We start from the raw sequence: 12,608 nt of genomic DNA on the forward strand, positions 1-12,608 counted from the left end.
TGAACAACAAAAAATGATCACATGGCTCCCCTCATTCCCCCTCCCTCCCTCGGCAAGCTCCCTTCCCCTCCGCCCCTCCCTCCCTCCTATGGCGACCTCGATCCCCGTTGGCTTCCCTACGGCGAGCTCCCTCCGCCCCTTCCTTCCTCCTCTGGTGAGGCGCTCTATGGCCTCGCTTCGGCGTTGGTGCGGTGGCCGGATGCCTCGCTGGCGTCCTCCGACTCTGAGCCCTCTCCTGACCATGGCTCGCTAGGGCCGGCGTTGGCTGCGAAGGCGGCGCATCGTTCCAGGAAGTTTGCCCCTGGCGACCTCGATCCCCGATGGCTTCCCTCCAGTGAGCTCCCTTCCCCCTCCGCCCCTCCCTCCCTCCTCTGGTGCGCCGCTCTCTGGCCTCGCTTCGGCGGCGGCGCGGTGGCCTGATGCCTCGATGGCGTCCTCTGGATCACGTTTTTGGGCGCTCGACGGCGACGGGGATTCTTCCTCCGACTCTGAGCCCGCTCCTGACCATGGCTCGCCGGGGCCGGCGCTGGCTGCGAAGGCGGTGCCCCGTTCCAGGAAGTTTGCCCCTGGGGGCAGGGGCAGGGCCGTGGCGCTGTCGGTGGACGTGTCTGGCTGGTATCGGGTGCCCCGTCGGCAGCGTATATCTGGTAAGTTTTCCCTTCCGTCCCCAGCAAAGGGGATCCTTGGTGCGCTGCCATGTGTGGAGGGGTCGGGCGTCTCTGCCCTCAACCCTCCTGGTTCGCGGGGGGCCTCGCCTCCTCCATCTCCCCTGGCCATGGCGCCGTCGCCGTCTCGTCCGACGGGGGCTGGGCGGACGGCGGCTGGGTGTGCCCTAGATCTGGCTCTGTCCTTGGAGGCTAGTGGGCTCCAGCGACCGTTGGGCCCTCTGTGTCTTGGGTCGGCCGTGGATGGGCGGTTCGTGGCGTCTTCCATTGCTTCGTGTCTGATTTCCCCCTCCCTTCTATGGGTCCTAGGTCGCTGGTGGTGGCCACTGATCCTCCCCCTCCCTTCGTCCCGTGCGGCCTGCTCGGCCCAAGTGGGCGTTGCTCGCTCGGGCTATATATGGGTCAGGGAGGGATCCCTCCCGCATTTTTAGGGTTTCCGGCCTCTGCTGCTGACCTTCGTAAACGTCGCGCCCCTATCCGTCGCTTTTTCAGATCTACTCCTCCTCCACTCCTCCTCTCGTTCGCGGAAGCCCTCGCCATGGACAAGTCCAGCGGCTCCTCGAGCGAGGCGGTGTCGGACAGCAAGCACCGGCGCGATGACTCTCCGGCCATGGGTGTCGATCTGGAGTACGAAGCCTCCCTCCGCTCCAAGATGGAGGCTAAGTAGGCGGCTCGCGGACAGGTGGCTCGTGACCGCGTGGCGTGGTCGGTGGGCCCGGAATGGCTCCAGCGCTATGAGAGGGAGAGGTCACTGGCGGGATCTGGCCCTCCGGCGTCCGGATCTAGTGGTGGGGTGTCACCGGCGGTGGACCCTTGGGAGGTGGCGGCGTCCGGTGGTGTTGGTGGCTCATCTTCCTCTTTGTCTGGGCCAGCCCACTTTATTCATTGCGTGTAGACTATTTCGGGAGACTCCCCTTCCTGTTTTGGGAAGGTTCTTCCTAGCCCGGGGTTTTTTTTTTGTGTTTTCCCCTTTTATTTTTTCTTCTGGTTTTCATTTGTGGTTTTTTTATTTTATTTTATTATATAGTCTTCTCAAATACGGGAACAAGTTTTAAATTAGTAAATATTTTCTGAAATTTGATTTTTTTTTATTTCACATTTTTAAAAATTGGTACATTTTTTGTAACCTCGTTACATTTTCAAATTTGTGATATTTTTTGAAATCTCGGTTTTTTAAATTTTCAACCTTTTTCAATTTCGTGAATATTTTTCGAAATATGAGAACAATTTTCACACTTTGTGTTTTTTGGAATTTTGAACATTTTTCAAACTCACGAACATTTATTATTATTATTTTGAAAAAAAAAGGGGCAACCTGGTGCATGTAGCTCCCGCTTGTGCAGGGTCCAGGGAAGGGTCCGACCACTTTGGGTCTATAGTACGCAACCTTTCCCTACATTTCTGTAAGAGGCTGTTTCCAGGACTTGAACCCATGACCTCATGGTCACAAGGCAGCAGCTTTACCACTGCGCCAAGGCTCCCCTTCTATTATTATTATTTTGAAATTGTAAATATTTTTTAACGATGTAAAAAACCCAAAAAAAGAAAAGAAAAAACCGAAAAAGAGGGGGCGCCCCGTATTTACCTCATTTTCAAAGAAATTGAGCCGGTTCATGTGAGAAGTGGGGTGAAACCCCCCAATTTATATGGAAAGCTGAATCGAAAATCTTGATCGAGTTTACGAGGAAACCCGGATAGGAAAAACCTACAGCCCTAGTGGCATAACATCCTTCTAAAGCAAAAACAGTTGGTACTGTCGTCCGAGCTCATGCGGCCGACAAGGGCGAGCAAGAATCAGGTTGAAGAGATCAGTGACTGAAAGTCCCGGATCTCGTGCGACCGCGTCATATACACTAGATTATAAAGGCGCGCGTTGCCGCGCCCATCCATTTCAATAGAAAATGAAGAATGATAGAAATACCTGCTGGAATTTGCTGAGTATAAATATCTAGAGAATATGAGTCTTTAAAATTGCAAAACCTCAAATCTACATGTGATCAATAATCACTACAGTAACCAAGGAGCAATTACATAAAATAATCCAGAGGTAAAGAAACAACCAAATATAGAACATAGTAGTAGGCTGACACTTGCAACGAACTTCCGAACTTACATAGAGCTTGCTAAAGTAAGTAGTAACAAAGGGTTTCAAGGGCACGGTTTAACAAAACAAATGGGCATACGTAATCTGTTTGTAAATTTGCATATAACCAATAGAGAGCTAATGCATGAATATCATGTATGAAACTGTGCGCAGTACCTGAACTTCCCGATCTTGCAAATTAAGCTTCCTAGCTATGACATTGCGGCAAGCAAACAATTAAGATTTCAGCCTCCAGGATTGATGTCCAAAGTCAAAGAATCTGGTACAAATTTAAAAATCAACATTAACACCGTAGATTGCAAATAAGATAAGGGCAGTCAAGAGGATAAAGGAACAGCAGGATCGTCTAATCTCTGCATTGACGATGGCATGGACTTTGTGAGACGAAGGGCATTCAGGGAGCAAGGTGGGATGCCAGCAGCTTTCACAGGAATACCTTCGAAATTGGTGAAGTCGCTTGGAAAAGTACTCAGGCCACTAATAACACGGGCGGAAGTGGCGGGAGCGTAGCGCAGCCTTCCAGTTTGTCGACGGTCAAGCCTGAACGTCGTGGGCCGCTGCGTAGGGTTTGGACCAGCCCTAGTGCACTACACGATTGTGCATCGCCTACGCCTCTTACTCCTTTCCACCAAGCCGGAGAGAGAAGCGACGGCGCTGCCGCCGCCGCCGTCTGGATAACACACCATGATTGCCTAGAGCGCCGTCACCACAGCAGGGAGAAAGCGGAGCAGGAAAGAGAAGGATGGTGGCGTAGCGCTGAAAGCCAACTCTCCGCCGGTGCGCTGTCGTCCTCTTTGGCCACGGTGCTCTATCGAATCTCCTCCTTCCCCACAGCCGCCGCCGCCGTATCAGACGCATCGTGGGAAAATGAGGCATCGCCCATCATGGACCTTTTCTTTTTCAGAGCAGCCCACCACGGACTAACCACAGGCCACCATAGTTGTTCTGCGGAGTAGCGGCCCGGCTACCGTGGGCCGAGCGGATCGCGAGACTGTTACGTTGACAACTGGCTAGAAGTGATCAGAAGCACGACCAGGAGATCTAAGTCGTTTATTAGTGCTATCCGACGGTTATGACATCAAATCGCTGTGAGAGGGCGTAGCTAGGCCCCTTTTACTGTTTCTTAATGTACACGTCTGTTAGCTTTGTTTGTGCTTCACACTAGTACAATAATTTGCAGTTTAAACCCACGCCTTGATTTCGTGAACACATAGTAGAATATTCTTATGTGTAGGAATGAATCATTGTGTAATTATTCAGGTGTATGGGGGTGGCTCAGCCTCTCAAAGATACAAGCCTTTAACAAAAGTGTCAGGATGGAACATTCCGTAGTTTCAAGTGCATGGGGTGGCTCAGCTTCTCGAATGTACTAGCCTTAAAAAACATATTGTATTTTGAGACTGAGGTACTATACCCTAGAAAAGGTATGTGTGCATATGTTTGTAGGCGTGAGTGTATGTGTTTATCCAAACCGTTTGTGCATGTTCCGTGTTTTTGATAAGAAAAAAAAAAGATCAGGAGGGTCGGGCAGTGATGGCACACGTGACGTCGTCTTCCTCGGTGGGCTGGGCTGGGCTGGGCTGGACTGGTTGTGTGCTGTTCCTTGTCGGCAACAGAGCCGCAGCCGGGGCCGGGGCAGCAGCTCCGTGGAGGTGGTGAATCGGAGGAGAGCGAACAATTTCAGAATTCAGATATGCGTGGGCGCGGCCGCGGCCGCGTCGAGATCTCCAAGACGCGATCGATCTTGCGTGTCGCTGGTTCATGATTGGCTTGGCTCGCTGGCTGTAATGACGCGGTGCGGTAGCAATTAATTCAGGCAATCGCCATCCATCAGGACCGAGACATTGAGAGGGGAGGCACTAATCCCAGATGACGACTGTTCTTGATTTTCTTTTTTTTTTCCGGCACCAACTACAACCGTCATGACCAGCACCAACACGTACATTCTACCACAGTACATTTTATTGTTATTTTGAGTTGGACACATTCTACTACTAGTACGTACAGTACTATACATATCGCGTGCTTGCTATCGCGCGTGCAAAATGCATACTCAACCTGACAGAGATATCCGCTCAGCAAAGATAGAAAGAGATGATGAGATTGATGATAGATTGATAGATAGATATGGATGTCGATGCTTATGCCGTGACGTTAAGATGATGCGTTAAGTGGGGAGAAGAGGTAAAATTTCGTGTTTTGACCTTTTTTGCAAACAAACTCGGGATCTAACCCCAGTTCGGAAAAAATTCAGGATCTGACCCTTTTGCCTACCGCCAGCGGGCCTGGCGGTAGGATTGCGTGCCCTACCGCCATAGCCTACGGCGGTAGGCCCTTTGACGGCGACTGACGGCCGTTGGCAGTCGCTGACGTGGAAAAGGGCCTACCGCCATCCCCTACGGCGGTAGGTTACTGGAGCCTACCGCCATACCCTCTGGCGGTAGGGTCCTGTGTTCTGGATAAGGTGGGGAGGGGCTGGTTTGTGGGCCCCACCACCACTCTTCTTCCCCACTCATCTTCTTCCCCGAACTCAGCTCCTCTTCCCCCTCTCTCCCCCTCACAAAGCCCCCTAGATCCACTCCATTTGCTTGGGATTTCATCGGTGGATCCGGAGCATTTCCATCACCCAAGGTACCTCCCCTATTCCCCCTTCTTTTGATTGGTTGAGATATTTGTTTTGTGTTGATTTGGTCAATTTATTGCAAACCCTAGGTGTTGATGTTGTTGTGTGCATTTATGATGCATTTATGGCTAGGGTTGTGGTTATGTTAGGGGTTGGTGTTAGGGTTAGGGTTAGGGATGTTGGGTGGTTATGTTGGTGGTTATGTTGGTGGTTATGTTGGGGGTTAGGGTTATAGTGGTTATGTTAGGGGTTATGGTTAGGGTTAGTGGTTAATTGTTAGGTTAACTTTAGTATGAATAGTAGTTATGCAAAATTTCGTTTATTTGTCCATTTGTGTTGGTTGGATGACATATATGGATTGATTATATTGTTCCCATTTTCTTAGATGCATAAGCTCGTAAACGTTCATTATTTGGACAAGTCGACATTTATGCTTGGAAATGACGATGAAGGGGAAGAGGCTATGGTTTTTGACACAAGTCCAAGCTTTGATGATCTTGTAGTTCAAGTGAGAAGCGTCTTACATTGAAATGACCCAAATGCCGAGGTTAAGCTTATTGGGAGATATGACGTTGGATTGGGAGTAAAGTCCCGATTAAAGAGTATGCCCATCACCTCCCAATTGCATTGGAATGTGTACAAGGAAAAAGTAGACGCATCACAAGACAAGTCTCTTGAGATCTTTGCCACAAAGGTTGATCCTCCTTCTCCTTTGCAAATTGATCTCAACCGCAATGCATCCTCTCCCATGCATGATGACAGTGCCGAGGTGTATGTCCCCAATTCTTCTAGCCAACCACCAAGTAGCCAACCCAATGAAGATCATATCAACGCTAGCGCCATAGTACTCCGTCATGATGCTATTCCTCATGTTGAGAAGATGCTATTCCTCATGTTGATGATGATGCTATTGTTGCTCTAGAGGAGGATGTTTACTCAGAGAATGAAGAGATCCATTACAATCCAATTGGTAACTTGGATGTCATTGTGCGGCAACAAGACATGGACCGTACCCTCCCTTATAACCGTATGTGTGGGTATAACTCGGATGACGAGGGTCCGGAGGAAGAGTTGGATGAGGATGGGTTGATTGCGCAAGAAAACGAAATCTACAAGAAGGTGACCGGCAAGGAGAGAGGGTCGCCTTTGTTTAGAGATGTGAGTCTTGCGGACAATGCAGTCATTGATGGTGGGATGAGATTATGGTTGTCCGAGCCAACGCCGTGCCCCAAATTCAGTGATCCTCGACCAGAAAATGAGGATGAGAATGCTCATTTGAAGAAATGCATCAAGTTTGGTTCTTTGGTAGAGTTCAAGATATGGTTGTGTGACTATGCCATTAGGAACCATATGCCGTTTGTTGTTGGTCATTCAAATCAAAAACTTCGGTACACGGTCAAATGTGACAAAGAAGGTTGCAAATGGATGGTCCGCGGTAGAAAAATCAAAGAAACCGGGCAATGGGTCTTGAAGAGTCATGTCGGCACTCACACGTGCGTACCCGCGGACAAGGCCGACCAAAGCAAAGGACACCGTCAACTCACATCGGAGTATCTAGGATATAAATTGTTGCATCAAATAGCACATGATCCAACCGTGAAGGTCAAGTTTCTCATGTCTTCGATTGAGGAACAATTCGGACACCCGGTCAAGTACGGGAAGGCATGGATGGCGAAGGCAAACGCTATTAGGATGTTGCATGGTGATTATGAGGCCGCATATAACATTCTCCCCAAGATGTTGGCAGCAATTGCTCATCGAAACCCGGGAATGCGCCATCGGGTGGAGTCAATTGACGGAGTGTTTCGTCGTGCCTTCTGGAGCTTTGGACAATGCATTGAGGCATTCACGTATTGTTGCCCGGTGTTGTCTATAGATGGTACATTCTTGACCGGCAAATACAAGGGCACATTGATGGTGGCGATGGCCCACTCTTCAAATGATAACGTGTTGCCGGTGGCATTTGCCTTGGTGCCTTCGGAGCACGATGATAATTGGGAGTGGTTCATGGGGCATGTGAAAACCAAGGTGATAGGCAAGCGAGAGGTATGTATTATATCGGATCGCCATCATGGGATTCTCAAAGCAATAGACATTGATATTCCCGGTCTTCCAAAGCTTCAACACCGTTGGTGCATGAGACACTTTGTTGCAAACTTTTACCGAGCATGCAAGAGCAAGGAGTTTTGCAAAGACCTTACCCTTTTTTGCGTTGCTTTCAACACCGCCACATTCAAGACCCGATATGATAAACTCCTCGAGGCTTTGGAGAAGAACAAAGGGGGGAAAGAATTCTTGTTCAGGCACTTTCCGGAGAAGGAAAAGTGGTCACGCGCTTACGATGAAGGAGGTATGCGATATGGGGACATGACAAGCAACATGGTGGAATGCTTCAACAATGTGTTGAAGGGTGTCCGTTCCTTGCCGGTGACCGCAATACTCAAGTACACTTTCATCAAGCTCAATGAGTACTTCCTAAAGCATTCTGCAAGCACGGCCAAGTGGATTGGGGAAAAGATGGACTATCCATTAAAGGTTCATGATTGGTTGTTGCATCAAGCGCGCAAGTCTGGCAAACAACAAGTGATCACATATAATGAAAAAAAATGATCTATCAAATCGATGAGCCGGGTGGGACAACAAGGGACGGTAGGTCTTACAGTGGAGTTGCTTACGAGGTGCGCCTTAACAACCGTTGGTGCCAGTGTGAGAGGCCACACAAGTATCATTAGCCTTGCTCGCATTTGATGACCGCAGCACGGGTGAGAAACATGAACGCATCCGATGGCACAACGGTGCGGTTGCACGAGTTTACATTGGAAAGAACAAGGTTGACGTGGGCGCCTCGGTTCAATCCTTTCCTTGATGCCTCACAGTGACCTGAGTATGTTGGGCCAGACATTGTGCCAGATCCCGCACTCATGGTGCCTATGAGGGGAAGAAGAAGAAAGAAGAGATTCCGGAGTGACATGGATGATCTAGCTGGATACACCGGAATGAAGCAATTTGGTAGTGGTCATTTCATGGAGCCACCGGAAAACAACAATTGTGGAGAATGCAATGACACAGGACACAACGTTAGGACATGCAAGAAACAAAGAACCAACACGAGGACTAGTCAAACACGTGGATGGAGCAGTAGCCTTGGAGGGGGCCGTGGCCGTGGAGGAAGGGCTAACATTGGAGGGGGCCGCGGCCGTGGAGGAAGGACTAGCCTTGGAGGGAGCCGTGGCCGTGGAGGAAGGACTAGCCTTGTAGGGGCACGTGGCCGTGTATCCGATGGTTCTAGGACACGTCGGGTTGATAGGGGAAGGCCTATCGACGTGTTGCTCAATCCAGATGGTTAAATAATGTGAATGGTACTACTTTTAATATGTTTGCATGAGTTGATATATTTGCCCCTTTACATGTCAATGTGTTCATATTTAGACTTAACATCTTTATTTGTTGTAGGGCATGGCTTCATCCGGTTCCATGACAAGGCCACCGTGTGCTCACCATGAAGACATGCCACACAAGTGGAAGGACACATCTTTGGACAAGGTGAAGGAGAAGGATGTGAAGATTCCGCCATGTTGGTGTGGAGATGTTTGCAAGGTGAAGGAGTCCACCGACCGAAAGAAGTCATGGACCGAAGGAAGGAGATATTTTGTTTGCCCCAATTATGCTTACTCGTGCGCTTCCAACTAACGCCTATGACCTTCCACCGGTATGCTAGAGAAGTAACATGTTACTCTCAAATGTGTGTCATCACTAACATCCGTTTTATATGCAGTCACCGCCTCCTCTATGCAAGTACTTCAGCTGGATAGATCATGAAGTGCCAAAAGATATCCAAAAGGACCAATTAGAAGATTGTTTTAGGCGCCAACGGCTGTTCGAAGAAAGGTTTCAAAGAGGCTTGGAGGAAGAGCGTCGTCAAAAAGAGAGGATGGAGCGGAAGCAACGCGAGGAGGAGAGGGCACGCCAAGCGAAGCTTGCTCGTGAGGAGGAGAGGGAAAGAAAGCTTGCAAGAGCTCGCAAGGCACAAGAGAAGGATGAGGCACGTGACAGGAAGGGGAAATGGCCCCGTATGACTCAGTAAAGCCTTCGCCTTCGGTGGACTCGTCATGTAACCGGATGAAGCCATGCCAAATTTATCATGAACTATGTAGTACTAAGGCAAAAAGCCATGTGTCGTCAACTTGTCGTGAATGAATTTGCCATTTGTATTGAATTTGGTGTGAAGATGTTTGCAATGTGTTGTGAATGAATTTAGTTTGTTAGTGTATTCTGGGATTTGTCATGATTCTTATTGAAAAATTGTTGTGTTGTGAAGAGAAGTGGGATATAACAGAATAGAGTACTCTGTTTTCGGAGTTAGAACCCTACCGCCACAGGCCATGGCGGTAGGGTGCTGGACCCTACCGCCAGGTTGCATGGCGGTAGGGGGGGGAAGTTTCTGTGACGAAGAAACCAAAACCGTTGGCGGTAGGACCAGACCCTACCGCCACAGGCCATGGCGGTAGGTTGCTGGACCCTACCACCAGATGCCATGGCGGTAGGGGGGCAAACCTTTTGTGACGAGAAACGCCAGCGCCCTGGCGGTAGGGTTGACCCTAATGTGGCGGTAGGGTCCCCCTACCGCCAGGGCGCTGACGTTTCTCGTCACAGAAGGTTTGCCCCCCTACCGCCATGCAACCTGGCGGTAGGGTCCAGCACCCTACCGCCATGGCCTGTGGCGGTAGGGTCTGGTCCCTCCTCTCCCCTGTTTTGTCCCATATGTGTCGAATGTTAGCATAATATACCCAATTCTATCAAATATTAGAATGATCATCTCACAAGCACATACATAACTCAACTCAACATAGTTCATTACATTCATGAATAACAAATGTTCAAACTTATTAAAACATGACCCGGTTCGGATGACATCATTTGAAACTAATAACTCATGCTCAACGACACATTTTCTAAACAGGTAACATATCTCTCATACTTATCAGACGTTCAATTTGATCGTCACGCCCTTGATTAGGCTTCAGTTGAAAGTCTGTGGATCCTGCCCAATGACCCAACACACCATTCGTTTCACGGAACCAAGCCCATGCAGCACGGCGAGCGGGATTCTCTGACACGCCCTGTTTGATTGCCCATCCTATGACCTGCCCGGGTTTCCTCAAGTCCATCTCACGGAATTCTTCTTTGCTTGCAGTGAACGCAATCTCAACTGCCAAAGCGTGTCTGCAAGCATATTCCCGGTCTTGCAGCTGATCAAGCATCCTCTCTTTCTCCTTCACAAGCTTTCGGAATGCTTTTTTCTCCTTAGCATCAGAAGGTTCCTCAATAAAGTGATACTTGCTGAAATCCTTCATGGCCGCATTTGCCTCATCACAACTTTTCAACCATGCTTCACATTCCTTCTTCAAGAAAGGTGTTGCTCCGCCATGATCTTCTCACACGCTATGTTCATAGTCATGGATCGACTGTCCATCCTACATGAATATACGGGTTTAAGATGACATAAACAAAAACATAAAATAAATAAGTAGAGTGCACACTCGGTTACTTGATATGACATACAACACCAAGTTCTTAATTAGTTCAAATGTTAAGGGTACAAGTCATAGTAGTTCAAACAACGACCAAGCATAGGGTACATGTCATTACAGTCCAAATGACAAAGATTACATAGCCTCATGCAATACTATGCGGCGTACGGTCCCGGGTTGCAACAAATAACGTCATTTCTTTCTTTGACCCATGCCCAACGAGATGCACGATTCTCATCCGACGAGAATGGTTGGCGAACTAACCAATCAATGACCTGACCATGATTGCCCATGTCTATCTCAGCATATTCTGCCGTTGTCGCACACAATGTAATTTGCATTGCAAGATCACGCCTACAATTTTTTCCCCGTCTTGAGCTTCTTCATCAGCCTCTCCTTTTTTGTTATAAAATTTTCGGAACGGTCTTTATTGAAATAATTATATGAAAAGGCCCTACACTCCGCATTCAACGCATCAATGGCTTCGATCCACAAGTTTATCTTTTCCTCAATCAATTCGCGTTCACGGTTCGCCGCCGCCTCAGCAGAAGTTTCAAAGAAAACGAACGGTGCCATCCTACAATTCGAAAAGTTGCTATTAAAGTAACTTAGCTTTAATTGCTTTCTTAAGCATAACCTAATCCCCATTATGTACATTAAGATTAGCACTAGATCTAGGCACACAAACTTTTCTACAGGCAATTCTAAGCACATCATACATAAGGAAATCACAAACATAAACCTAAATGGATCATAGTAATTGATTTGACCACACCAAAATGATGAGCTAGGGTTTGCAATCAAATGAGCAAATGCAAAGTAAACAAAGATATCAACCAATCAAAATGAGGGAAAATGAGAGAGCCACCTTGAGTGATGAAAATGATAAGAATCCACAGGAGAAATCTCAAACAAATGAGAGAGATTTGGGAGGCTCTTGTGCTTCAAAGAAAGAGGGGGGAGAGTTGAGCTCGGTGGAGAGGTGATGTGGGCTGAATGAGTGGTTGAGGAGGAGGGGAATATTCAGCCCCTCCCCACCTTATCCAGAACACAGGACCCTACCGCCAGAGGGTATGGCGGTAGGCTCCAGTAACGTACCGCCGTAGGCTATGGCGGTAGGGCACGCAATCCTACCGCCAGGCCCTTTGATGGTAGGCAAAAGGATCAGATCCCAAAAAAATTCTGAACTGGGGTTAGATCCCAAATTTTTTTTGAACTGAGGTCAGATCCCGAAATTCTTTCAAAAAGGGTCAAAACACGAAATTCGGCCGGGAGAAGATGTTGGTTCGATGAACAGAGCAAAGCAAAGCAAAGCAAAGCAAATGTGTCCCGTCACGCGTGGCGTGCCAGCGCCAGTGCCAGCTGAGCGGCGGCAGCGGGCAGCCCGGCGCCCCGTCGCGTCGGCTCGGGTCAAGCAATAAATAAAACTTGAGCTGGCTGGCGTCGCGAGCCCGACCTGCCTGCCCCCCGCCCCGCCCCGCCCCGCCCCGGAGTAGCGGCAGTAGAAACTGCCCGCCCGCCATTCCCATCCCTCCCTCCCTCAATTCTCATCTCCCCTGCTGCGGCGAGCCGCTCAGCTGCGGCGCCCCGCCCCCAAAACCCTAGCCCCCCCGGAAGCAGACCGCCGATACCCCGCCACCGCGCTCTGCCCGGCCGCGCGCCTCCGCAATCAATCCCCCCATCCC

The sequence above is a fragment of the Triticum aestivum genome, chromosome 4B (genome assembly GCF_018294505.1).
Source record: "Triticum aestivum cultivar Chinese Spring chromosome 4B, IWGSC CS RefSeq v2.1, whole genome shotgun sequence".
NCBI classification, from domain to species: Eukaryota; Viridiplantae; Streptophyta; class Magnoliopsida; order Poales; family Poaceae; genus Triticum; species Triticum aestivum.